At 37.7% G+C, this 27,324-nt stretch overlaps 1 long non-coding RNA gene across 2 annotated transcripts; it reads left to right on the top strand.

The window, feature by feature from the left end:
• Positions 1-983: 983 nt before the first annotated feature.
• LOC129049400 (uncharacterized) lies at positions 984-26,888 on the top strand. 2 transcript variants are annotated; one of them, XR_008512448.1, is made up of 3 exons: positions 984-1,186; positions 4,438-4,538; positions 4,647-4,795. It is a non-coding gene; the product is annotated as an uncharacterized LOC129049400 (long non-coding RNA). The 2 variants fall into 2 exon arrangements; XR_008512449.1 differs by lacking the exon at positions 4,647-4,795 and adding an exon at positions 25,296-26,888 and having other exon boundaries at positions 1,014-1,186.
• The last annotated feature ends 436 nt before the right edge of the window (positions 26,889-27,324 follow it).

Here is a 27,324-nt window from a genome sequence, read left to right as displayed (position 1 = left end):
TGCTCTGATCTTTGTTATTTCTTTCCTTCTGCTAGCTTGGGTTTTGGTTTGTTCTTGTTTTTCTAGTTCCTTGAGGTATGCTGTTAGGTTGTCAGTTTGTGATTTGTCAGACTTTTTGATGTGGGCATTTAGCACTATAAACTTTTCCTTTAGCATTTGCATGAAAGTTTCCTCATGTGTTTGCTGATATATAAAATAACTCCTTGCTCTAAAATTATAATCCTCTGCAAGTTGATGAGGCATAGAAAAACCTCGGATTACTTGAGAATGTTTATTCTGCCTGGCCTATTTAATTTTGGCTTACTTAGACCCATAATAATAAAATATAATCTTTAATTAAACATGCAAATACTTAGTAATGCTAATAACTTTAAGTATTCATTATATAACAGAATGGTTTGCATTTATTTTTCATATTTTTCAATGTGAATATATTTTAGTATCATATCAGTGTTTTTAAAAGCTTTAATGAGGTATATTTGATATACAAAAATGCACATATTTAATGTATACAATTTGATGACTGTGAATGTATGCATAAACCTGTGATATCATCACCACAACCAAGGTACTGAATATATCCATCACCTCCAAAAGTGTGTGTGTTTGTGTGTGTGTGTGTATGTTTTGGTAAGAACACTTAACATAAGATCTGTCCTCAACACATTTTAAAGTGCACAATACTGTATTGTTAACTATGGCACTATGTTGTATACAAGATCTTTAGGACTTATTTATCTAGCATGACTAAAACTTTATATCTATTAAAACTTTGTACCTTTATACCTATTGAAAATAATTTCCCATTTTCTCTTTCCCCCACCCCCTGGCAATCACCACTTATTCTTTGCTTTTATGAGTTTGATTATTTCAGGTACCCTATATAAGTGGAATCATAAGCATTTGTCTTTTTGTGACTGGCTTATTTCATGTAGTGTAATAACCTCTAGGATTTTCTGTGATGTCACAAATGGTAGGATTCCCCCCCTTTTTTTTTTTTAAGGCTGATTAACATTCCATTGCAGTGTATACTACATTTTCTCTATCCAGTCAACTCTTCATGAACATTTGTTTTGTTTCCATGTCTTTACTATTATAAATATTGCTACCATAAGAAATAGAAAAATACTTATTATGAGGAATTGGCCTATACTACTATGGAGTCTGAAAAGTCCATCTGATATCTGTAAGTTGGAGACCCTGAAAAACCTGTGATTTTGTTTCTGTCCAAACACAAAGGCCTGAGAATGGAGCCAATAGTTCAAGTCCCAGGAGCACTGATGTCTGAAAAGAGGATGTCCCAGCTGAAGCAGAAGGAAAATTAACCCTGCTTCTGCATTTTTGTTCTGTTTGTAGGCCCTAAAAAATTAGATGATGCCCACTCACATTAGTGAGGGTGATCTTTATTCAGTCTATTGATTCAAATTCTAATCTTTTCTGAAAACACTTTCACAGACACGCCCAGGAATAATGTTTTACCAGCTATCTGAGCATTCTTTAGCCCAGTTAACACATAAAATTAACCATCACATAGCTGGGCGTGGTGGCTTATGCCTGTAATCTCAGGACATTGGGAGGCAGAGGTGGGCAGATTACTTGAAGTCAGGAGTTCGAGACCAGCCTGGCTATATTAGTGCATTTTTATGCTGCTGATCAGGACATACCTGAGACTGGGTAATTTATAAAGAAAAAGAGGTTTAATGGACTCACAGTTCCACATGGCTGAGGATGCCTCACAATCATGGTGGGAGGCAAAAGACACATCTAACATGCTGGCAGGCAAGAGACAGCATGAGATCCAAGTGAAAGAGGTTTTCCCTTATGAAATCACCAGATCTCATGAGACTTATTCACTACCACGAGAACAGTATGGGGAAACTGCCCCCATGATTCAATTATCTCACACCGGGTCCCTCCCACAACACGTGGGAATTCTGGGAGCTACAATTAAAGATGAGATTTGGGTGGGGACACAGCCAGACCACATCATTCCATCCTTGGCCCCTCACAAATCTCATATCCTCACATTTCAAAACCAGTCATGCCTTCCCAACAGTCCCCCAATGTCTTAACTCATTTCAGTATTAACTCAAAGTTCACAGCCCAAAGTCTCATCTTAGACAAGGAAAGTCCCTTCCACCTATGAGCCTGTAAAATCAAAAGCAAGTTAGTTACTTCCTAGGTACAATGGAGGTACAGGCATAAATACAGCTGTTCCAAATGGGAGAAACTGGCCAAAACAAAGGGACAACAGGCCCCATGTAAGTCTGAAATCCAGCAAGGCAGTCAAAACAAAGCTCCAAAATGATCTCCTTTGACTCCATGTCTCACATCCAGGTCACACTGCTGCAAGAGGTGGGTTCCCATGGTCTTGGGCAGCTCCTCCTGTGGCTTTGCAGAATGCAACCTCCCTCCTGGCTGCTTTCATGGGCTGGCATTGAGTGTCTGCTGCTTTTCCAGGTGCACAGTGCAAGCTGTTGGTGGATCTACCATACTGGGATCTGGAGGATGGTGGCCCTCTTTTCACAGCTCTATTAGGCAGTGACCCAGTAGGGACTCTGTGTGGGGGTGTCCAAGTCACATTTCTCTTCTGCCCTCCCCTATCAGAGGTTCTCCATGAGGGCCCCACCCCTGCAGCACACTTCTGCTTGGACATCCAGGCATTTCCATACATCGTCTGAAATCTTGGCAGAGGTTCCCAAATCCCCATTCTTGACTTCTGTGCACCTACAGGCTCAACACCAGATGGAAGCTGCCAAAGCTTGGGGCTTGCACCCTCTGAAGCCATGGCCCAAGCTGAACCTTGATCCCTTTTAGCCATGGCTAGAGTGGCTAGAATGCAGGGCACTAAGTCTCTATGCTGCACACAGCAAGGGGGCCCACAAAACCATTTTTTTCCTTCTAGGCCTCCAGGCCTGAGATGGGAGGGGCAGCTGCAAAGATCTGTGACATGCCCTGGAGACATTTTCCCCACTTTCTTGGTGATTAACACTTGGCTCTTCATTACTTATGCAGATTTCTGTAGCTGCAACATTAAATGCAGAATCTGCTTAGTGGGCCCATATCAATAAACTTGATCTGGTCCAACTTTATGTTGTATTCAGGCCCTCAATGGATTGGATGATAACCCCCACATTGCTAAGGGTGATCTTTACTCAGTCTGCTGATTCACATTATCCCAGAAGTATCCTCACAGACACACTGATAATATTTTACCAGCTGTTTGAGTACCCCTTAGCCCCATTATATTGACAAATAAAATTAACAATCATGCTACTATTTTTCCTTAATTTACTACCTACATGCTAAACTACTGTTATCAGTTATTTGTAATAATCTTTTAATGAAGATGAAAAATCCTAACAAAAACTATTGCTTGAGTAGATGTTTGTCTCCACTATAGAGGTGAATCAAGGGAGTACCTATAGGAAGCATTTGTTCTGGGGTCATATTTTATATGTCTGGTAACTTAGTCACCATGAGTCTAATTCTAAATCTATTTTGAACCTTTTGGATTCTAGCACTAAGCATCTTAATGGTTCTTCTAATAGCCTGGACTGTTTCTCTGGCTACCTACATTGTAACCTGCCACTTTCTTTTGGGTCTTTGTTAAATTAATTCATAGGCAATTTGTTTTCAGAAAATTTGGAAAGAAGCCTTCCCCGGAGATGACCAGAAAATGTCATTATTGCATTATGCTCAATTCCTGAATGATATGACAGATTTTGTAATATTGTTCACTTTGCTAAGTAAACAAAATTGTGTAAATGTTACTTTTACCTTTGTTGTCTCCTTTTGATTTGATCTTTCAAGCACAAATACTCTTTTGTAGACCTCACACAGTGTTGAGGGGTTATATCCTATAAGGTTTCAAATGAACAAAGAATTTTTATCATAACTTTTACTTTCATATAAAAGGTTATGAATTGAAGATGAAAGATAGCTCAATAACCTGGAAAATGATTTTATTTTATTTTAATGAGATCAGTTTGGAAGTGCTGAAGAAGTCACCTTTCAAATTTAAAGTGATCCCTTAGGAAATGCAATAGAATAGCATATAGACTGAAACATTTCACTAAATAAAATACAAATATATAATTTTATAAATATATGTGACCATATATGTATATATATGTGTGAGTGTATACAGTTTTGAAATGAGCACGTTTACATTCCAAGCTGTGTGATGACAATAGGTGGTAAACAAGTCGGTTTGATTTGAGTAACGTGCTTATAGGCAGATGAATTATAACTTTTTAAGGTTCAATCAAATCAACATTTATTAAGCTCATATTATGTAGAAGACACTAGCATGAATAAGAGACAGTTTCTGTCCTGAAGGAATTATTGAAGGGCATTATACAAACAGATTTAACACAAGATAAGTGGAGAAACATAAGTACCAAAAGACGAATAATAGATTTTGGCTGTTTAAAGGGAGAAACAAATTACATCGAGTTCGGAGAAATTACATCAAGTTTGGAGGATCAGAAAAGACTTCAAGGATTATATGGCCTTTTGAAATGAGCCCTACAAAGGTATGGGAATTTTAACAGATATTGATGGGATGGGACAGGAAAATTTATGCTATCAGATACTACAGGTGTTTTTATTTGTCTCTCATCACTACCTTTATCTCTCTCCAGCCCTCTTCCTTCAAGACCTCTTTTTCTTTGCCTACTAAGTGAATTTGAGGACACAAGTGAATTTAAGAGTTCATTTTTCTTTTTAACACAATGGAATATTACTATGGGCTGAAGAATAACTGGTTAAAATAAAATGAAAACCTACCGAGACCTTCTGCGTATATACTTTCTGTCTTTGTTTTCTCCTTGCCATTTCTATTCCTATGATTCACACGTCGTTTCATGGCACCAAGGTTTGCTCACCACTGCACACCCAGAGCCTGCACGTGCCACCACTGCACACCCAGAGCCTGCACGTGCCACCACTGCACACCCAGAGCCTGCACGTGCCACCACTGCACACCCAGAGCCTGCACGTGCCACCACTGCACACCCAGAGCCTGCACGTGCCACCACTGCACACCCAGAGCCTGCACGTGTCACCACTGCACACCCAGAGCTTGCACGTGTCATCACTGCACACCCAGAGCCTGCACGTGTCACCATTGCACACCCAGAGCCTTGACGTGGCAGGAATTCAATAAATATTTGCTGAATGACTAAACAAATGCAAGTATAGAGGCAAGGAAGGAACAGAGGAAAGCCTAAAGGGTTTTTGTTTGTTTGTTTTGAGACAAGAGTCTCGCTCTGCCGCCCAGGCTGGAGTGCTGTAGCATGATTTTGGCTCACTGTAACCTCTGTCTCCCGGGTTCAAGCAATTTTCCTTCCTCAGCTTCTGGAGTAGCCAGGATTACAGACAGGCACCACCATACCTGGCTAATTTTTCTATTTTTAGTAGAGACGGGGTTTCACCATGTTGGCCAGACTGGTCTTGAACTCCTGACCTCAAGCGATCTCTCTGCCTCAGCCTCCCAAAGTGTTAGGACTACAGGCGTGAGCCACTGCGTTCAGCTGCATAAAGATATTTGCACTTACAATTCCTTCATTTTATTTTACTAACCTCACATCTTTAATGTTTACCAGTTATTCTGTAAACTTATTGTAGAATAATTAGAATGTTGACAGGTAAAATGACACTTGACTTTGTTGTAGATGCAGAGCACTTAAAACCCAGAAAAAAATAAAAGAGCCAAACAATGATCTTGTATTATGAAAACACAAAGATTTATATCCTAGTAGAGTTTAAAAATTAAAGTCAACTTATCAAACAAAATATCTTTGTGTAATTTTAAAGGGAATTTTAAAAAGGGAGCATACGGTGAGAAAATGTTGAATATAAAATTTTGTTAAAGCTTGTGAATATCTGAAATTAAGTGATAATATTTGAATCCAGGTCAGGTTGTTGTCTATCAAAGATGTGACAAGTCTGTGCAACACACAGACATTAGTTAATAGAAATTTAGTCCTTACTCTCCTCAATGTGCCAAAGTCCACAGGCCCCCACAGAACTCTCCCTATTCAACAATTTCCTGTTAAAAATGGCTGTTGGTGTTTCATACCCCAACATCATAGAACATATTTATTCCTTATTGCGATTTTTTTCTGCTGGTTTACATATTTTCTATTTACATTGCTAAAACCCCATACAGCTTTTAATTTCTTTCACCGTATTTAATTGAATTGCTTTTCCTATTTAATTGTGCTTTATAATTATGTAGTTGAATCTACTAAGCAAGGCATATTTAAGGAAGCCTTGTTTCAATTTTTTTTCTCTGCTTGAGTCTCTTTCTCCCATAGGATACTACTTAACACACATGTAACTGTATATACTTACGTATTTATATAACTATATATAGATAATTGACCCTTGTACAGCATGGGGGTTAGGAATGCAGATGCCCCATGCAGTCAGAAATCCATGCATAATTTTTGTCTCCTTCAAAACTTAACAACTAATAGCCTGCTGTTGACCAGAAGCCTTACCAAGAGCATAGATGATTGATTAACACATATTTTGTATATTCTATATATTATATATTGTATTCTTACAAAAAAGTAAACAAGAGAAAATGAAAAGTGAAAGAAAATCATAAGGAAGAGAAAATACATTTACTGTTTATTAAGTGAAAGTGGATCAGCATAAAGGTCTTCATCCTCATTGTCTTCATGTTGAGTAGACTGAGGAGGAACAGGAAGAGAAAGGGCTGATTTTGCGGTCTCAGAAATGGCAGAGGAAGAGAAAATCCATGCATTAAGTGGACTCCTGCAGTTCAAACACATGCTGCTCAAAGGTCACTGTATATTATAAGATTTCCCCTTTTTCTTAAATAAATGATATATTATGGCCAATGTTTTCTACCTTACATTTTTAAGTTTAATGATAGACCCTACAGGTAACTGTATAGTATTATAGCAGATATAAATATTTAACAAAATGATTAGGGAAAAAGCCTAAGGTAACATCACAAATAAAATTGCAATCACTTGTAGACTTTTGGAATATATGTCAATGGTCAACAAATGTTACCACATACTATGAAACAGCTGTTTACTAAAAACTGTCATAATTGGTAATCAAAAAGTAATGTTTTAATCATTTACATCCTAGCATAATGATTTGGTGTGTGTGTGTGTGTGTGTGTGTGTGTGTGTGTGTATGCTTTAGTGGGCTTTCATATATTTTATAAAATTGGTAGGAGTTACAGGTTGATAAGTAATGTGTTAGTTATACTTTTTCCTCATTGAGATAATGTGATACGTTCTTTAAGTTAGTGTTGTCACACACAATGTCTGATTTCCAAAAAGAGATTACTGATAATAAGAGGATTATGTATTTTATTTCTTTATTTTAATTCACCTGTATGGATGATTGATGTTATGATTTTACTACCAGACAGTAGGTGGCACTGTAAGTATGCATTCATTACAGACCAAATTAATTTATAATAAACTCTAACATGTAATTTGTATTTAATACTTGACGTTGTTGTACTTAATGTTGTTTGAAAAATGGACCATTTCTAATGTCTAGAAATATATTTCTGATATATTTAGAATGTATATATCCAAAATTTATTTGAAATACTTTCAGTTATAGCTATTAAAGGTGTGTGCGTGTCTGTGTGTGAAAGAGTAGAAAAATATTATGTTACTGATACTCCAATACCAAATTATTGATTAATTTACTATAGTAAATAATTTTAATGAGTCAATCATTTCAATGTTACATTATCCAAAATAAAGACTGAGTATATTCCTTAGGCACTGACAAATGAGCTACCTTTCCCTCAATTTTTAAATACTGATTTTTAAAAAGGAAATCAGGCCAGGCATGGTGGTACATGCCCGTAATCTCTGCAGTTTGGGAGGCCAAGGCAGGAGGATAGCTTGAGGTCAGAAGTCCGAGACCAGCCTGGGAAACATAATGGGATCAAATCTCTACAAAAAAATAAAAATAAATTAGCCAGGTGTGGTGACATGTGTCTGTAGTCCCTAGGAGCCTAGGAGCCTAGAAGCTCAATTGCTAGCCTTGATGATGCCACTTACTCCAGCCTGAGTGATAGAATGAGACGGTCTCAAAAAAAAAAAAAAAAAAAAAAGAAAGAAAGAAAAAAAATCAAAGCAGATTTAATGTCAAAATTAGAATTTTGTTGGTCTTCTTAACTTTTATTATATATTTTTTTACTTTGAATTTTTAATGGTGCTTTAAAAAAATGTTACCACTGACCTCCATGTTGCGAAATCCAGTTTTCAATTCTCAGGCCTCATGATATTTGACATATCAACAGTGTTTCACACACAGCAGATTACTCTTTTTTTTTTTTTGAGACAATCTCTCTTTATTTTCTAGACTGGAATGCAGTGGTGTGATCTCGGCTCACTGCAACCTCCGCCTCCTAGGCTCAAGTGATCCTTCCACCTCTTCCTCTGTAGTAGCTGGGACTACAGGTGCCTGCCACCATACTTGGCTAATTTTTTGTACTTTTAGTAAAGACAGGGTTTCACCATGTTGGCCAGGCTGGTCTTGAAGTTCTGACCTCAAGTGATCCACCTGCCTCGGTCTCCCAAAATGCTGAGATTACAGGTTTGAGCCATTGCTCCCAGCCCTACTCTTTTCTCCTGAAAACATCTTTTTTTTCCTCCCTTAGCTTTTAGGACACCACACCCTTCTAGTATTCATTCTACATCACTGACTGGTCCTTCTCTGTTTTCTTTGCTTTTTCGACTTCCCCTGTATCTTCTAATGTTGAATGCCCCAGAGATCAGTTCTTGGTCAACTTTTTTCTTATCCACACTCATTGCCTCACTGATATCATTCAGATTTATGGTTTTAAATATAAGTAAACTTTTCATGTGTTAAGTGGAGTTCAAAAGCTTCAGTTGTATGAAAGGAGCTATTACAGTATTTTAAGGGGAATCTGATTGCAAATCCAGTTACATTTAAGTTCCACAAAATCATGAGATGTGTTATGGTAGCCTCTGTGTGCCACCATTCCTATGGTGAAGATTCCCAAATGCATATCTCTAGCCTAGACCTCCTCTCTGAATTCCAGACATAAATTCAACTGCCTACTTGGCAATTCTACTTGGATATCTAATTAACATCTCAAATTAAATGTGCCCAGATTTTTTTCCCACCACCAAACCTCCTCTACCTCAGTCTTATTCAGCTCAGGTAATGTTAACTACATATATTTTCCATTGCTCAGGCCAAAACCATTGAAAGCGTTCTTGACTCTCATTTTCAACCTGCCAGGTAGTCCTGTTGACTGTACCTTCAACATATACCCAGAATCTGACCACTTCTCACTATCTCCACTGTTACTATCATCCAATCAATTATCACGTTTCACTTGAGTCATTGCACTAGCCTTCCGACTAACCTCTCAACCTCCATTCTGACTGCCTTACAATCCACTTTCAACACAGCAGCCAGAGTTGCTCTCGAAATGGAAGTCAGTTTGTTTTACCCTTGCTCAAAATTCTGTAGTGACTCCGCGTTTCATGCAGAATAAACATCAAAATCCTTACAATATACTCTAAGGTCTAACATGAGCTAGTCCTCATTACCTCTTTAAGCTCATCTCTTACTACTCTTCCCTTCTCTCACTCCATTGCATCCACTTCAACCATACTGGCCTCTCTTATTGTTCTGCAAACATGGCAGGTGCACTCCTATCTCAGGGCCTTTGTATGAAGTATCTCCTTTACCTGAAAGGCTTCCCTCTTATTCTTATTTATTTATTTATTTATTTTGATAGAGTCTCACTCACTCTGTTGCCCAGGCTGGAGTGCAGTGGTGCAATCTCAGGCACTGCAACCTCTGCCTCCCAGGCTCAAGTGATCCTCCTGCCTCAGCCTCCCGAGTAGCTGGGATTACAGGCCACCACGCCTGGCTAATTTTTGTATTGTTAGTAGAAACGGCATTTTACCATGTTGGCCAGCCTGATCTCGAACTCCTGACCTCAGGTGATCTGCCCGCCTCGGCATCCCAAAGGGCTGGGATTACAAGCATGAGCCACTGTGCGTGGCCATCTTCTTATTCTTTCTGTGGCTTGCTCTCTCCCCTCCTTGTTCTCTTCTCCTCTCACATTGAGGAGTATAGTGAAGTTACTACTTACAGTTTCAAACTTTGTCACTGGCCCCAGCATCCCATCTCTCTTACCCTACTCTCTATTTTCTCCAAATAATATATCATATTTGGTATAATGTATATATCATTTTTATATAATATATAAAAATATAAATATAGTTTAGAAATAATATAGATACATTTATAGCTAATATAGGAATTATATAATGGCTTATTAGATTTATTATTTTCTGCACTAAAATATAAGCTTCATATGAACAGAGATTGTCTTTTTGAATCACTCCTCTATTAGTGATTAGAACAATGCCTAATTGTAGGTAATCAATAAATATTGTAGGTAATCAGTAAATATTTATTAAATGATGAATAAATGAATGAATGAATGGTGGGAAGATAGCACACCATAAACTTTTCAGTATTCAGGGTCTCTAAAGATTGCTTAGATTGTTAATTTAGAAATGACCACTTGGATTTTTAAGGATGATTCACTGATATAATAGCTGTTTTTTTCCTTTAAAGCTGATTGAACCAGTGGTGGACTTAACTAGAATGAAATTTCAAAATATTATACAGCTGGCCTAGTTAAAAATATAATTCACACAGTTTAAGGTATAATAAGAAGGTGTCTAAGATTTGAGAAATATTTAATGTATTGAATATCTAAATTGCCCAGTAAGAAAGGAAATTGACATTAATCAGGCTATTAACATACAAGTCTTTCACATACCTATTATCATTTACTCCGTGCAACTCTGGGATGTAGGTATTGCCCTAATTTTGCTGACTTGGAGGTTTTGGCTTGGGAACATATAATTACTTGACCACCGTCACATACTACTTGGGAGCACAGTTGGGATTCAAATCCAGTTTTTATTCCTAAGCTCATGGTCATTAATGACATGATTCTGCCTCACTATTCTTTAAGAGGAAATATATTTAAATCTTTAACAGAATGTATTTGTTGTGCCAAGGCCAAGTACAGGTAAATAAAAAATCAGATAGACAAACCGGTGATTTATGAACATTTATAGCCCAGAGACCTCAACTTCTAGACCCACCTCCAATTTCAACCTTGGTCCAGGATCAATTTTATTTTATTTTATTTTGATTTAGATAAGAGATACATTGAAAAGAAACACTGATGTTAGGTCCCCTCATACTCTATATCTGGATAACTGAAGGTAGTGTTTTGCAAGTCCTGTTGTACATTCAACTCTTTAGTTCCATCATTAAGGACAAAACAAGGTAATCTATATAATAAAATCAACCTGACCGGGACATAGTCAATTTGATTATTCTGACCACTCTGGCAGCCAAGCTAGATTTTGGGTTGATTCCCATAAAAAATTAACCTATCTATCTCCTCTCCTAAACTTGGATGGGGAAAAAAAAAATAGAACAAAGTTCTTCTGTCTGAAGTAGATTCTGCTTCCGGTCCCAGCCTCCGGATGATAATGACTCAAAGGGCAAAACATAAGCAAAGTGCATGCAAGGGTCATCTGTTGTTTTGAAATGAAATGAAGTCGCCTAACTCACACATCTGCTCCCCACCCTTGCTTTCTGGAGACGGCTAATGATCAAACGGAGCCCAGAATCTCCCCATACCCATTTTGTGGCAATACCACCAGGGAAAGTGTTCCCTTGGCACTTAAGCTATAACTCAGAGTCTCCAAAAGTTCTTTCTCTCTCATGCCCCAGTGTTAGTTGAGTGACTTTTGAGGCTTGAGGATGTTCTGCATGACTTTTATTTTGAGATCACATGTCTTGACACAGCTGGTGAGTGTTAATGACCAGGCCACAGCGCTCAGGTCTGCACGTCCACTCTCCCCATTTCCCAACACGGGAAACATCCTGGGTTGTGGTTCTCACAACACAAAGGAGACACTAAAGCCTTAGAATAATCCTCAGTGGGAGAGGAGCTATTTTTCAATTTGGCTCAGGACCAAGTGCCAAAAAAACATAAAACCATTGATTACATATTACTCCTTTTGGCCAAAAAGCAGAAATTATACAAACATGCAGGAACAATTTACTATATTTCTTTCCCACATTCTTTATTTTCCCCAGATATATTGTTTAAATTTGAACAGTTCTGCAAAAGATCCCATGGGAATAACACTTCCCACATGAACAGCTTCCTTGCTTATGAGAGTCAATTCAGTTCTCTGGTGGCCTGAAGGGCCAATTTAAGGTTATGTAAAGTAGCTGAGTAGCTGAGATAATATAACACCAGAAGTCCTCATATGCCATTCTGTAGGGGAAGGGAAGAGGGAGAACCGTAAACCCCCAATATCTGTGAGTTAATAAAAGACCATTCTCTGTGGCTTTGGGCTTAGTGTTACCTTCATACCATTCTTGCTCATGCCAACACAAAGCCCAAAGCCCTGGTGATACAACAGAAAAGACAAGGAGGACTGAGATATGATGTGGTGCAGCTTAGATCAACAACCACGTATCACGATTGATATGCTAGGAATTAAGCTGAAGGTTCAAAGGCAAGTTACATTCAATCTTTGCCATGAGCGTCAAGCAGAAAGGGCTATAATTTAAACCTGGTACCTCACAAACCAAAAGCAAGAATCACACCTACAACAAGTGGATATTATCTATCACTTTACGATTTCTTTCAACACAGTGATACTACTCTTGTTGGCCACTACCAATCACAGGGATAAAACGAATTAGCAGTTTCAGACCCATATTAATGAAGCATCCAAAGCAATTGAAATAGAGCAGTAGTTTACCTAACAGCAGGAAGTCATTTATTTTGTTATGTAGTTCTGTTATACTCCTGTGAAATTCAAATTATGTTGGATAAAGTTGGAAGGGTTCGGGGAGGTTTTCTGTTTCTTTGTTAAGTGTTGTCTTAGTTATTATATTATCAAAGTCCAGTAGAGCTCCCCAGCCCTCGTATTTCTAAGACTGAGGAAGATCTGATTCTTGTGCTACGAGGAATTACTTTACTTCGCATAAAACCTTGATTAGCTATCTTTTGAGCAGACTTCAACCTATAGCAAAGCCTATTGAAGAATTTATTGAATGTTACTATATGCCAGGTTCTAAGCAAGCTTTCCATATCCCATCTCTTTTACTCTTTGTAACAATTCTGAGAAAGTTAATATTATTTCTGTTATTCTGGAGGAAGAAATTGCTAGAGGTTACCTAACTTGCTGAAGATTACTCATCAATTAACCTGTGATGGAGTGGTGGAGCCAGAATTCAGAGCCAAAGTGTTGTAAATAATGGCCAAATACAATGAAATAGTATTGTGCTCAAATTTTAAAAATTCATCAAAAATATAATTTGTTAACAATAAGGATTTTTTACTTACATGTAATTGCTGAGAATATATTTGCATTTTCCAGAGTAGCCTTGAATTTTGCAAAGCTTTTTTTTTTTTTTTTTTTTTTTGCGGCAGGGTCTCTCTCTGTTGCCCAGGCTGGAGTACAGTGGTGTGATCTCAGCTCACTGCAACTTCGGCCCCCCCAGGTTCAAGTGATTCTCCTGCCTCAGCCTCCTGAGTGGCTGAGATTAGAGACATGAACTCCTGACTTCAAGCAATCCACCCACCTTAGCCTCCCAAAGTGCTGGGATTACAGGCATGAGCCACTGTGCCTGGACAAATTTTGCAAAGCTTTAATTTCACTTGAAAGAACAAGGTTTTGACAACGTCAGGCCAAATATTTTTCTCAAACAAATGATTTGGGGGAAAAGGCTGGATAGTTAAGAACAATCTGTGTGTGTGTGTTTTTATCTTTCTTTTTCTGGAAATTAACCAATACATTCTCATTGACGTGATTTCTGCCAAGACATTTAAAAGTACCATAAATATAGAACATGTATGCTCAGTGGAACAGACAGGGAAAAGAGAGATATTTAAGTAGTGCTGTTTGAATGGAAAATAAGAAACTAGGCATGCATGCAGAGTTCGGTTATATGATTCAATTAGTCTCAAAACATAAAACATGCTTTTTCTCTTGTTATGCCTTAATAACCTTCTTTATTCTGGTTCTAGTTCATACTTTGCTTTTGCATTGTAAAGAAAGTATTTTTGTAGAAACGCAGGTAAGAATTATTTATGCAGTAATAAAATTCTACAGAACAAAATTTATAACACACAAATACACATATATACACTCACATATGCATATATATATATATATACATACACATATATATCATTTGAAAAGCATATAATATCAAACAAATCAGCTTTGTACATGACCTGAATTATCACCATTTTTTTCTTTCTTTTTGTTTTTGTTTTTGTTTTTGGGATTTTTTTTTTGTTGTTGTTGTTGTTTTTGAGACAGGGTCTTGCTCTGTCACCCAGGCTGGAGTGCAGTGATGTGATCATGGCTCACTGCAACCTCCACCTTGTAGGCTCAAACGATCCTCCCTCCTCAGCCTCCCGAGTAGCTAGGACTACAGGCATGCCACCATGCTTGGCTAATTTTTGTATTTTTTGTAGAGATGGGGTTTTACCGTGTTACCCAGGCTGGTCTTGAACTTTTGGGCTCAAGCAATCTACCCACTTCAGCCTCCGAAAGTGCTGGGATTACAGGTATGAGCCACCACACCCAGCTTGTTTGTTCTGTTTTTAATACCTACTAATGTTGGAATGGGAATGGCTGCAAACAAACTCAGTCTCAAAGTTTGTTTTGGGAGGTCTATTTAGTTGTGCGTCACTTGGTTTATCATCTCATTTCAAAGCTTTCGTAACATTAAAAAACACAAAAGCTAAACTTCATTTTGAGGTTCTATAGCTATGAATACCTGTGTGATTCCAAAGTATAGGGAAAGTGTATGTTTATTTTTATGTATGTATGTATGTATGTATGTATGTATGTATGTATTTATTTATTTATTTATTTATTTTTTGAGACAGGGTCTCACTTCTGTCACCCAGGCTGGAGTGCAGTGGCGTGATCATGGCTCACTGAAGCCTCAACCTCCTGGGCTCAAATGATCCTACCACCTCAGCCTCCCGAGTAGCTGGGACTGCAGACATTCAACACCACGCCCGGCTAATTTTTGTATTTTTTATAGAGATGGGGTTTCGCCATGTTGCCTAGGCTGGTCTCAAACTCCTGGGCTCAAGTGATCCACCCGCTTTGGCCTCCCAAAGTTCTAGAATTACAGGCATAAGCCACAGCGCTCAGCCTGTTTATTGTCATTTTAATGGTAATGGTATCAATGACCTTGTAATGTAGTTAGGTGTTTTATCTCTAAGGAGATGCTCCTGTGATATTTAAATTGAGATTAGAAGGAAAGTCCTCAGCAAAATACTAGCAAATCAAATTCAGCAGCACAATGAAAAAGATAATATGACATGGTCAAGTGGGATTTATTCCAGGAATGCAAGGATGTACAACATATGCAAATAAATAAACATGATATATCACATCAACAGAATAAAGGACAAGAACTATATGATCATCTCAATAGACACATAAGAAGCATTTGATAAAATTCAACAACCCTTCATAATTAAAACCTCTCAACAAACTGATAATAGAAGAAACATACCTCAACAGAGTAAAGGCCATCTATGACCAACCCATGGCTAAAGCTAAAATCATACCAAATGGGGAAAAGCTGAAAGCCTTTCCTCTAAGAACTGGCACAAGACAAGGATGCCCACTTTCACTACTACTATTCAACACAATACTGGAAGTTTTAGCCAGAGCAATCAGGCAAGACAAAATGAAAGACATCTGTACTGGTCTGTTTTCACGCTGCTGACAAGGATATACCCGAGACTGGGTAATTTATAAAGAAAAAGAAGCTTAATGAACTCACAGTTCCACGTGGTTGGGGAGGCCTCACAATCATGGCAGAAGGTGAAAGGCATGTCTTACATGGCAGCAGACAAGAGAGAAAATAAGAACCAAGTGAAAGGGTTTTCCCCTTATATAACCGTCAGATCTCATGAGACATTCACTCTCATTGGGTACTTCTCACAACACATGGAAATTATAAGAACTAAAATTCAAGATGAGATTTGGGTGGGGACACAGCCCAACAATATCATTCTGTCTCTGGCCCCTCCCAAATCTCATGTCCTCACATTTCAAAACCAATCATGCCTTCCCAACAGTCCCCCAAACTCTTAATTCATTTCAACATTAACTCAAAGTCCACAGTCCAAAGTCTCATCTGAGACAAGGCAAGTCTCTTCCACCTATGAGCCTGAAAACTCAAAAACAAGATAGTTACTTCCCAGACACAATGGAGATACAGGCATTGGATAAATACAGCAATTCCAAATGGGAGAAATTGGCCAAAATGAAGGGGCTATAGGCCCTGTGCAAATCCGAAAACCAATAGGGCAGTTATTAAACAATAAAGTTCCAAAATGATCTCTTTTGACTCCATGTCTCACATCCAGGTCATGCTGATGCAAGAGGTGGTTTCCCATGGTCTTGGGCAGCTCTACCCCTGTGACTTTTCAGGGTTCAGTCTGCCTCCTGGCTGCTTTCATGGGCTGGCATTCAGTTTCTGTGGCTTTTCCAGGTGCACAGTGCAAGCTAGCAGTGGATCTATCATTCTGGGATCTGGAGGATGATGACTCTCTTCTCACAGCTCCAGTAAGCAGTGCCCCAGTGGGGACTCTGTGTTGGGGCTTCAACTCCACATTTCCCTTCTGCACTGCCTGAGCAGAGGTTCTCAATGATGGCCCGACGCCTGCAGCAAACTTCTGCCTGGACATCCAGGTATTTCTATAAATCCTCTGAAATCTAGGCAGAAGTTCCCAAACCTCAATTCTTGACTTCTGTGCACCCACAGAACAACACCACATGGAAGCTGCCAAGGCTTGGGGCTTGTATCCTCTGAAGGAACAGCCCAAGCTGTATCTTGGCCCCTTTTAGCCATGGCTAAAGCAGCTGGGATGCAGGGCACCAAGTCTGTAGGCTGCAAACAGCAGGGGGGCCCTGGATCCAGCCCCGGAAACCATTTCTTCCTCCTAGGCCTCTGGCCTGTGATGGGAGGGGCTGGCTCAAAGGTCTCTGAAATGCCCTGGAGACATTTTTCCCATTGTCTTAGGGATTAACATTTGGCTCCTCATTACTTATGCAATTTTCTGCACCTGGCTTGAATTTCTCCTTAGAAAATGGGTTTTTCTTTTCTATCACATCATCAGGCTGCAAATTTTTCAAACTTTTATGCTCTGTTTCCCTTTTGAAAACTGAATACCTTTAACAGCACCCAAGTCACATTTTGACTGCTTTGTTACTTAGAAATTTCTTCCACCAGGTACCCTAAATCATCTCCCTCAAATTCCAAGTTCCACAAATCTATAGGGCAGGGGCAAAATGCCACCAGTCTCTTTGCTAAAATACAGGAAGAGTCACTTTTACTCCAATTCCTAACAAATTCCTTATCTCCATCTGAGACCACTGCAGCCTGGATTTCATTGTCCATATCATTATCAGCATTTTAGTCAAATGCTGATTTGACCAAGTTCTCTAGGAAGTTCTACACTTTCCCACATTTTTCTGTCTTCTTCTGAGCCTTCCAAACTGTTCCAACCTCTGCCTGTTACCCAGTTCCAAAGTCGCTTCCACATTTGTGTATATCTTTACCACAGTGCCCCACTCTACTGGTATCAATTTACTGTATTTGTCTGTTTTCATGCTGTTTTTAAAGACCTACCCAATCTGGGTAATTTATGACAAAAAAGAGGCTTCATGGACTCACAGTTCCACGTGGCTAGGGAAGCCTCACAGTCATGGCAGAAGGTGAAAGGGACATCTTACATGGCAACAGACAAGAGGGAAAATAAGAACCAAGAAAAAGGAGTTTCCCCCCTGTAAAACCATCAGATCTCATGAGACTTATTCACTACCATGAGAACAGTACGAGGGGAACTGCTCCCATGATTCAATTACCTCCCACCCGGTCCCTCCCACAACACATAGGAATTATGGAAGCTACAATTCAAGATGAGATTTGGGTGGGGACACAGCCAAACCATGTCAACATCCAAATTGGAAAAGATGAACTAAAATTATCCCTCTTTGTAGATGACATGATCTTATATTTAGGAAAACCAAAAGACTACTCCAAAAAACTCTTAAAACTGGTTAAAAAATTCTGCAAAGGTGAACAATACAAAATCAACATACACAAATTAGTAGTATTTCTTTACACCAATGATGAACTATCTGAAAAAGAAATAAAGAAGACAATTCCACTTACAACAGCCAAAAAATGTAAAATATCTATGAATAAATTTAACCAAGGAGGTGAAAGACCTTTACAAAAACAAAAACAAAAAACAAAATACACCAAAAAACAAAACCACAATACGCTGATAAAACAAAATGAAGAAGACACACACACACAAAAAAAAACATGAAAAGAAGGCTGGGCATGGTGGTTCATGCCTGTAATCCCAGCACTTTGGGAGGCCGAGTCAGGCAGATCACTTGAGGTCAGGAATTCAAGACCAGCCTGACCAACATGATGAAACCCCATCTCTACTAAAAATACAAAAATTAGTTGGGCATGGTGGTATGTGCCTACAATCCCAGCTACTCAGGAGGCTGAGGCAGGAGAATCATTTGAAGCTGGGAGGCAGAGGTTGCAGTGACCCGAGATTGTACCACTGTGCCACTGCACTCCAGCCTGGGCAACAGAGTGAGACTCCGTCTCAAAAAAAAAAAAAAAAAGGAAAGACATCCCATGCTCATGGATTGGAATAATTAATATTGTTGAAATGACCATACTACCCAAAGCAATCTACAGATTCAAGCAATCTCTATCAAAATACCAATGCCATTTCTCACAGAAATAGTAAATATCCTAAAATTTGTATTAAACCATAAAAGAGCTTGAATAGCCAAAGCAATTCTGAGCAAAAAGAATAAAGCTGGAGGCATCATACTACCAGAATTCAAAATATATTACAGGGCTACGATAACCAAAACATCATGGTATTGGTATAAAAATAAACACATAGGCCAGGCATGGTGGCTCATGCCTGTAATCCCAGCACTTTGGGAGGCTGAGGTGGGTGGGTCATGAGGTCAGGAGATTGAGACCATCCTGGCCAACATGGTGAAACCCTGTCTCTACTAAAAATACAAAAAAATTAGCTGGGTGTGGTGGTGCATGCCTGTAATCACAGCTACTCCGGAGGCTGAGGCATGAGAATCGCTTGAACTCAGGAGGCGAAGGTTGCAGTAAGCCAAGATCATGCCACTGCAATCTAGCCTGGTGACAGAGCAAGACTTCTTCTCAAAAAGAAAAAAAAAAAAAAAGACACATATATCAATGGAATATAATAGAGAACCCAGACATAAATCCACATATTTACAACCAACTAATTTCTGACAAAGGCACCAAGAATATGCACTGTGGAAAAGACATCGTCTTCAATAAATGGTGTGGAAAAACTGAATATCTATATGCAGAACAACGAAACTGCATCTCTATCTCTCACATTATAAAAAAATCAACTCAAAATGGATTAAAGGTTTAAATGTAAGACCAGAAACTATAAAAGAAAGTTATACTAGAAGAAAACATAAAGGAAATATTTCAGGACATTGGTCTAGACAAAAATTTTATGGCTAAGATCTCAAAAACACAGGCATCAGAAACAAAAATAGACAGATGAGACTATATTAATTTAAAAAGGTTTTGCACAGCAAAGGAAACAGTCAACAGAATGAAGAGACAATATGTAGAATGGGAGAAAATACTTGTAAACTATTCATCTGACAAGGGACTAATGTTTAGAATATACAAGAAACTCAAACATCACAATAGTAAGAAAACAAATAACCCTTTTAAAACTGGGCAAAGGATAGCCTTGTATGTAGTGAGACCCTGTCTTTGCAAAAATAAAATAAAAAGATTAACCGGGTGTGGCGGTACATGCCTGCAGTCCCAGCTACTTGGGAGACTGAGGCTGCAGGATTGCTTGATCCTGGGAGATGGAGGCTGCAGTGAGCCATGATTGTGCCACTGCACTACAGCCTGGGTGACAGAATGAGACCCTGTCTTGAAAAAAGAAAAGTGGGCAAAGAAAATAAATAGACATTTCTCAAAAGAAGACATACAAATGGCCAACAGACATATGAAAAAAAATGCTCAACATCACTAATCATTAGGGAAAAGCAAATCAAAACCACAATGAGATGTCATTTTACCCCATTTAGAATGGCTATTAAAGAGACAAAAAAATAACAGATGTTGGCAAGGATGCAGAGAAAAGGGAACTCTTATACACTGTTGGTGGGAATGTAAATTAGTACAACCAGTATGGAAAACAGTGGGGAGATTTCTGAAGAAACTAAAACTAGAACTACCATATGATCCCACAACCCCACTACTGGGTATTTATACAAAGGAAAGGATATCAATAAATCGAAAGGATACCTGCGTCCTCATGTTTATTACAGCACTATTTACAATAGCAAAGATATGGAGTCAACCCAAGCATCCACCAACATATGAATGAATAAGGAAAACGTGGTACATATGCACAATGGAATATTATTCAGCTATAAGAACAATAAAACTGTGTCATTTGCAAAAATATGGAGGGAACTACAGGTCATTAGGTTAAGTAAAATAAACTAGGGACAGAAAGACAAATGCAAAAAGTCAATTTCATGAGGTAGAGAGTAGAAAGATAGATACCAGAGGCAGGGAGGATGTGAGGGTGGGAGAGGCACATGAAGAGAGGTCGGTTAATGGGTATGAACATACAGTTGGATAGAAGGAATAAGTTCTAAAGTCCAACAGTAGAGTAGGGTGACTATAGTTAACAATAACATAATGTATATTTAAAAATAACTAAAAGAGAGGATTCGAAGTGTTCCCAACACATAGAAAGGATAAATACTCAAGGCCATGGATACCCTAAATACTGTGACTTGATCACTACACACTGTACGCATGTAACAAAATATCACGTGTACCCCATAAATATGTACAAATATTATATATCAATGAAAAGACATAAAAAGTAAATTAGGTGAGAAGATTTTTTGCTTTGGTAGTACAGCAGCCACAGGCTATGACTCAACCTTATGGCCATATGAAAAGGACTGGTTCACAGGTGGCGGAAATAAACCCAACACACAGAAAGATGAAAAGGGGTGTGTGTGTGTGTGTGTGTGTGTGTTTGTGTAAGAGACAGAGAGAGAATTAATGTGCCCTTAATTCCTGGTTCTATTCCCTGAGGGACCTGAGGCTGCTCTGATGCCTATAACAAAATACCATAAACTGGATAGCTTATAAAAAGCAGAAATTTATTTCCTAAAGTTCTGGAAGCTGGGAAGTCTACCATCAAGGTGCCAGCAGATTTGACATCTGGCAAGAGCCTGCTTTCTGATTCATTGATGGTGCCCTCTTGCTGTGTCCTCACATGGCAAAAGGGGTGATCAAGCTCTCTGAGGTCTCTTTTATGAGGACACTACTCTGTCCTTATGACCTAATCATCTCCCGAAGGCCCCATCTTCTAATACCATCACTTTGGGAGTTAGGATTTCAACGTATGAATTTGAGGGACATAAACACTAGTCCAGTGCAGAGTCCTTTTACATACAGGGATCTTTTCATCTCAAAGGCTGAAGGACAGTCTGAAACCCACATTCTATAACCAAGAAGCAAAAGACTACACACAGAGTATTGCCCCTAGTCTACGAAATAGTTTTCAGGTGCATATTAAATGGCTAAGAGGCCATGACAATAATGCTAACTAAGAGGTAAAGGCCATATATTCTAGTTTGCCCAGAAAATCTCAGATTATACCAGCTGTCCTCATCTCCTGTCTAGCTTGGCATTTGTCTCAGTTTTTATTTTCCAATTAAGCATTATTATTAATAGTTGCATTAAAATAATCCAGCATGGATCTGATAGAGCTCCACTTTTCATTTCTATTTTTTGCACTGGTCCTAGGTAGTGTGTGAGAAATATAAGCAGTGAAGATTCTATTTCACATGTGATTAAGTGTGAAAGACAGCAAGCAACACACTCTCTTTTGTAACCCTTCCCACATGCAGGGTAACTAATACTTCTCTTTAAACGGCAGTATACAGAATGCCTAAAGGTGCATATAAAGACAAAAAAATCCTGCAAGTCTTCGGTGGTGGTAGAGAAGTGTTCACACTCACTGCTCTTGCCACCACTAAAGGACCCACTAGTCTATGCCACACTCTGCAAGAGGCAGGAAGCTGCCAGACCACCAGTTGCTAGGGTTAGGGTGAATTGTAGGAAATCATAGCTTAGGTCTATATGAAATATATACAGTAAATTGTAATTGGGCAGTCTTCACTTCAGTCATATATAATGCACTGTTTCTTACAGTTTTTTTGGTCATTTATTGTATAGTAGAAATTTGCAACTTTTTATATATTATTGTTTGGTAGTGTTTTTATATTTTGTCATAATATTTAGGCAATAGTGAGCTCCAAAAGACAAAAGTACCTATCTTTTGAAAAATTAAATACTTAATTTCTAATTATTAAGAAAATTCACAAAGGACATGTAATTTTGAAAAAGATGTTAGTTGACATTTACCATCACTGACTACCTGAAACCCGAAAGACACGATCTATGAAAGGAGAATCAGCATCTACTTCAAAATTGAGTCATTATTTTAAGAGTAATGTGCCTGAAAGCAACCATTTCATAAATTCAGCTTTAATATGTGTATTTCATATCACTTATGCAGATCAAATAACTTCTTGTTTTGTTGTGTTTTTGGCTTGCAAGTTTTGTTGTGCATATTTGAAAAGGGAAAAGATAGTAGGTGCTAAAATATACATACATATATTTTTAAGTGAATAATTTATTTGTTGACAAATAAGAACAAAGCAGAATGGAACATTCCATATGAGATAATTATAGGTATCTTTGGAGAAACTAAACCTTAAATACCTTCTATATATGAAATGTTTAATAAATAAATAGATACTCAAAATGCAAAGCTAATTCCTTATATTTCCTTCTATCAATCCTATCCTCTCGTTGACTTGAAAAAATTTTTTAAATACTGAAAGATCTTCAGAATTTTTAAAAGAGATGATACAAGTTAAGTATGCCAATAATTTTCTAATTTAATTTTATGGGTTGAATTCTTTATATACATAGATATTTTTCTTGGCATTAAGCAAGGAATCTAGATAGAATTTATCTTTTCAAGAAGTGAAGGACTGTATAAAGGCTTACTTTTCAATCCTAGTTTCAAAATATCTCTGTCTCTGTGTATGTATACACTCAGGTACCATCTAACAATTTTTCGGTCAATGATTGACCACATATAAGATGGTAGTCCTATAAGATTACAATGGAGCTGAACATTTTCTATCACCTTGTGACTCTGTAGCTGTCCTAACATTGTAGCACAATGCATTACTCACATGTTTGTGGTAATGCTGGTATAAACAAACCTACTGTGCTGTTGATAGTATAAAAGTATAGCACATATAATTATGTATAATACATAATACTTGATAATGATCATAAACAACTATGTTACTGGTTTATATATATACTGTACTTTTTATCATTATTTTAGAGCATACTCTTTCTACTTGTTAAAAAGGAAAGTTAAATGTAGACAGTCTCAGGCGGGTCCTTCAGGAGGTATTCCAGAAAAAGGCATTGTTATCACAATGACATTGTTATCACAAAAGACAGCTCCATGCATGTTATTGCCTCTGAAGACCTTCCAGTGGGACAAGATGTGGAAGTGGAAAACAGTGATATTGATGATCCTGACCCTGTGTAGGCCTAGACTAATGTGCATTTTTGTGTCTCAGTTATTAACAAAAAAGTTTTAAAAGTAAAAAAGAAACAAAAATATTTTTAATAAAAAAGCTTATAGAAAGAGGATATAAAGGAAGAAAATATTTTTGTACAGCTGTACAATGTGTTTGTGTTTTAAGTGTTATTACAAAAGAATTTTAAAGGGTAAAAAATTAAAAACTTTATAAAATAAAAATTTAGAGTAAGCTGAGGTTAATTTATTATTGAAGAGTGTTTTTTTAATTTAGTGTAGCCTAAGTGTACAATGTTTATAATGTCTACAGCAGTGTACAGTAATGTCCTAGGCCTTCACATTCATTCGCCACTCACAGACTCACCCAAAGTAACTTCCAGTCCTCCAAAGTCCATTCATGGTAAGTGCCCTCTACAGGTGTAACATTTTTATCTTTTATATCATATTTCTATGATATAAAAGATCATCGATGATTGCATATTTTCTATGTTTAAATATGTTTAGATACACAAAACTTAATACTGCCTACAATATTTGATAGAACAACGTGCTGTGCCATGTAGTAGCCTAGGAGCAATATACTATACCATATAACCTAGGCTTGTAGTAGGCCGTATCATTTACGTTTGTGTAAGTGCACTTGATAATGTTCACACAATGGTGAAATTGCCTCATGATGCATTTCTCAGAATGTATCCCTCTTGTTATGTGATGCATGGCTGTGTGTGTGTGTGTGTATGTGTGTGTGTAAAATCAGACTTTTAAATTATGAATCACTTTCAAATTCTTTGGAAATTCAAATGAAGCAAGCTAATTTTAAAAAGAAACATGTCAGGAAACTTTTGCATGAATTTAACCAAAGGAAATAGCTAAAGCTGATAATTACACGTAGTTTGTTCATTGCCTAAGCTCAAATAATAATTGCTCATATTTTTATTTTTCCTTGCTTATATAGTATAGATTTGACTGAAGTGTGCCAAAATATGTTGCTGAAGAGGAGCATGCCAAACATCTAGCATACAAACTTGCTCTTATGTTTCCTCTTTTATGTAAGGATCAGTGATTAACAAGACATGGACTTAGTCACCTCAGTTTGTCATCTTATTCAAGAAGATAATCTGTCCCGATAGATTATCAATGGGTCCCGGTTCTTTCTGCATCCCCTAGTTAAATCTCCCCACAAAGTTCAGATTCTTGCATGCTATGTGTTAAGCAGGAACATTTGCAAGTTAGGATAGCACAGTGCTATAGTGGCCTAAAATCTCCCCAGTATCCAATGAAAGTAGGCAATAATAATACACGTTAAGCAAAGCTAAGAATTCACCAGAAGAAACCAATTAAGGAATAGAGAATGACATCAGGACACACATTTCAAATTCTTTTTTTTTTAATAACAGAAACTGAAGTTTCTGATGCCGCGACATTTTTTTCTCAGCACTCTCATCCAAGAGCAGTACTGAGGACAAAAGAGGAAATGATAAGATCCTAAGAAGCATCACCAACATCCTTTACTTTGAAGAGAAGCTGGCTAATGCAGTCAGAAGGCAAGAGAACAATGCAAGGAAAGAATCCATGAATACATCAAGCTAAAGCAAGAATAGAAGCCCCTGCATCCCATCTGAAGTCCACAGTAGAGGCCCCAGGTAATTGAGCAGAGATGGAGCAAATGAGTTATAGTTCACAAGAGTCACACACTGATTGGAAATAAGGGCCTCTGATATAGCATAATTAACATCTCAGAAGACAAAACAGAATCTATGTCCTGAGCAGGTATTCCTTCAGCCCCGTCTGGGTTCTCCCCCTTCTTTATTCCACACCTTCAGACTAGAGCAAGTACAGAGACCACCTAGTACTTCAGTTGTTGATACAAGGAGGTGGGGTGGGGGTGAGCAGGGAGACACAGTGTGGGATAACTGGGAAGAATATTTTTACTATTCCTCTCCAGAAAAATTTCAAAACTAATCATTTAGGAAAATGTCTCTTGAGTGGAGAAACCTTTGAGATTGGCTTACAAATCTGTTTCACATGAACAAATAACCAAAAAAAGAATTGTGACATTAGTCCTCCAAGTGTGTCAATACAACATGGAGATATTTTCCTAACCCCAAAGAGTGTTAACACTCTTTCCCACAGTCACTTTGACTTTTCTGACATCTCATTCTAATCAAATTGTCATTAACATCTGCTTTAAGCAAGAAGACATTCCCACGGTAGCAAAAAGTATAATGAGTTTTTCATATGGAGAATGTAATGGAAACAAATGAATTGAGGAAAACAATTCAACAACTTGAAAGTTCTTGGATTTAGAGAAAAGAAATACTTCGATCAATGAACATAAACCTTATTTTGTAAAGAGGAATGTGAAAGGAAGAAGAACCAACCAGTACCAACACTTCAGTTATTTTGAGACAAGCCTCAACTAATGCTTCTTCCTTATTGCCCTTTCCAGAAACTTTCTCAAAATGGAGGGAGCTTTTTAGACTTACTCTTTATTGTCATTAGTGGGTTTTTATTGCCAGAAGTAATGTGGCAAGACAAAAAAAATTCCTTAGTAGAGGATAAACGTAGGTGTCAAAAACTATTGGACAATAACCAGTGTCTCCCTCCTGTCTTTTGTCTTTGCTGTTATAGCCACTCAAGGGCTAACACTGTGTGTACCTCCCATCACCACTTGTGTAAAATTTTACCCATTCCCATCACCACAAGAAGAACTGAAAGAGGACAATAACCAAAAGACTGTCAGTATGTTCTTTTTAGATCAGGTTTTTGATGACTTTCTACAGATAAGAGCTCTCCTCAGGCCAACTCAAACATATGTTATTTTGGCTCCTTTAAAAACCATCCTGTAATATTGTACCCAAAATAATTATGCCCCCAAAAAAGACAAAGGAAGAACTGGTTTAGCAAAAGGCCTTTTAAAAAGCAAAAGCTTTCTCTTTAAATGCTCTGAGATGTTGACTAACACTACAGAAAAATTTTGTGGCGTCAAGATTTAAAAATTAAAATGTCAGAGGTGGAAAAATATCTCAAAGATATCTTGCATATCTCTAGTTTACTTATGTGAAATATAATTTCTCTTAATTACATTCCTTAATTTATTTGCTTAGCTGATATTTAGAAGTCTATTAATTTCTGTTAAGCACTGGGTATGGAGTTCTGAACAAAATATTTGGTCTCTGACCTCAAAGAGCTTCAAATCTACTGACAGAGAATAAAACATTGTTATGCAAATAACTATGTAATCTGAATTTTGTAATATTCAGTTATTCCAGTTGCACAGAATTTATTATTTTTATAGGTAGCCATACCATTTATATAGTTCTATGAGAACTAATACTTCTAAGTCTATTTTTACCTCGTGTACTTTGGGCCATCACTTTTCCTATGCTTCTAGGAACCATCTTAACATCATGTTTACACCATCTCCTTATGTCTTTGCCAGAATTTGAAAGTATGTATGTCAG

Source organism: Pongo abelii, chromosome 10 (genome assembly GCF_028885655.2).
Source record: "Pongo abelii isolate AG06213 chromosome 10, NHGRI_mPonAbe1-v2.0_pri, whole genome shotgun sequence".
NCBI lineage: Eukaryota > Metazoa > Chordata > Mammalia > Primates > Hominidae > Pongo > Pongo abelii.
The sequence above is the reverse complement of the archived record's forward strand: the minus strand, read 5'-3'. Positions and strand labels throughout refer to the sequence as shown.